Here is a 2,236-nt window from a genome sequence, read left to right as displayed (position 1 = left end):
GGCAAATGAGGGTGGAGGCAGGTGTGGGTGCTTCACCTTTCCCACCCCCATTTTGATGTTGTCGGTCCGGAAGTTGATCCGGAGTCGACCGGCAACCCTTGGATCACAGCCCCACCCTCTCTAACCCCTGCGCCACCACTCCCCCAATTCTAACAGGGCTGATGAGCTCACGGCTAGTCTGAACACATTAAAGACCAAAGTTAACTGCTGTCATGTGAAAACAGCCTGTTCCTGCAGGAAGTGCCTCGGTTGAACCAGAAGTGCTACAGCTAGCTGCTGTTGCTGCTTTTTGCACGTGAAAATAACCACAAATTTCCATAGAAATACTTATGAAACATGTACAGAGGTGTCAAAACATTTAACATGATGGGAGCTGCAATGGGACTTAATCTTAGCTGCTTTCAAACATTAGCTCGTCAAAGAGCTTTCTACAGCAGGTGAGATATTAACTGTTCACAATCTGTCCACAGAATGTCAGTTGAAAACATGAGAACTATCCCTTTAAGGTCTAAGAATAGAGAAAACAACCGAGAACTTCCTGTTCCCGTTTAGGTTTTGAAAACTTCCTCATGAAACAGTTTCTGAAGTTACGGTTCAGTGTGAAGAGAAATAATCTCGTTTTTAAATCTGAGCTCACGAATGAGTCAAAAGTTTGCCGAGATTAAACACAATAACATTTATTAGAAACAGTCATAACAAGATTTTACTGAACTCAGTGCACGTGATGCAGACAGGAACTAAGACTGCTCACACACACACACACACACTTTAAAGTGCCATTCCGTGTTTTATTAAGGGCAGAATGAAAACGAGTAAAGTAACATTTTAACATCTGTCAAAGTGATCAGTTGGATCATCTTTAGAGACGAACCTGATCCTGCAGCTACAAATAATATTTATATCAGCAAAGAATAAAAAGAATCATCAGTTCTGTCATAAAGTCTAAAGATTAGAAAGACTTCAAAACAGGCTCCACCTGATACATCACCACCACCATCATCATCATTGTTATTATTATCATTATTATTATTGTTGTTGTTGTTGTTGTTGTTGTTGTTAATAAAGCAGAGTGAGGAAGGGAAATGACCCAGAACTGACTTACTTTCTGAGTTAGTCAGAAAACAAGCAGCTGATTTTAATAAGAAGCTGCTGCTGTTTGCTTGTATGTTTGTTTGTTTGATGTTAAAGTGGACTTACTCAGGTGTGGATTATCTTCTAAGATGGAGGGCAAAAGAACTGAGAAGGAAAAAAACATTAGGCCACATTAAAATGCAAACAGCTGTTAATGAAACTACATAAGGTCCTGACAGGTGCTTCACCTGTCAGGACCTTTAGTCCGGGCTGAACTTGGACTAAAGGTCCTGACAGGTGTTTTTTTCATTCAACCTTTATTTAGACAGGTTAATCCCATTGAGCCTCGAGGACTCATTTACAAGAGAGACCTGAGATGAGGTACAGACAACAATAAAACAATCATAAAAGTGTATAAAATGAAAAGTACATAAAAGACGTGATATAAAACGAAATAAAAACACAAGCTACATTATAAAACGGTGTAAGATATTACAAACAAGAACATGTCAGCGTTGACTTTTGCCATGAACTTATCAGTTTCACCTGTAACTGTTTCAAGCGCGCGCTTCATACCGGTTTAAAGTCGTTACTCACCGTCCATGGTGTCTCAGTCTCACCTAAGCTCGGTTCCGTCTGTCCGACACTGAGCCACTGACACCGGAACACATTTTTACTCCGGCCGAGTCTCGTGGGAAATTCCCCTCCGTCACTGAGGTGGATTCTGAACCGACCAATGAGGAGCCGCGTGACTCACGGTAAACAGCCAATAAGAGACAGAGAGGCGGAGCTAGAGCCCGCCTCTCGAGAATCCGCGGCGTTCGATAAATAATCAAGATGGCGCTCGTTAACAAAGTAAACTAAAGTCGGATATTTATGTGATCATCGATATTAAACAACAAAAATAGGCAAACAGCAATAAAAACTTGTTTAACAAAGGAAAAACAAGACAAGAAAACAAAGAGCACAGAAAATAAATTATAATTTTACTTAACTAAATTAAAGCTTGAAAATGTAATCAGTATTCATGATAAGGTTTAGCTTTGAAAAATATAAATTTACAAATAAATGGAGCTGGTTGCTGGTATTAAGAGTGCCAAGGCCACATATGCACAGAGGATCAAGGGTCAATTCACCTCACAAGACCCTCGAAGCATGTGGAGGG

The sequence above is a fragment of the Nematolebias whitei genome, chromosome 1 (genome assembly GCF_014905685.2).
Source record: "Nematolebias whitei isolate Nwh7 chromosome 1, NemWhi1, whole genome shotgun sequence".
NCBI classification, from domain to species: domain Eukaryota; kingdom Metazoa; phylum Chordata; class Actinopteri; order Cyprinodontiformes; family Rivulidae; genus Nematolebias; species Nematolebias whitei.
Note: the sequence above shows the minus strand (reverse complement) of the source record.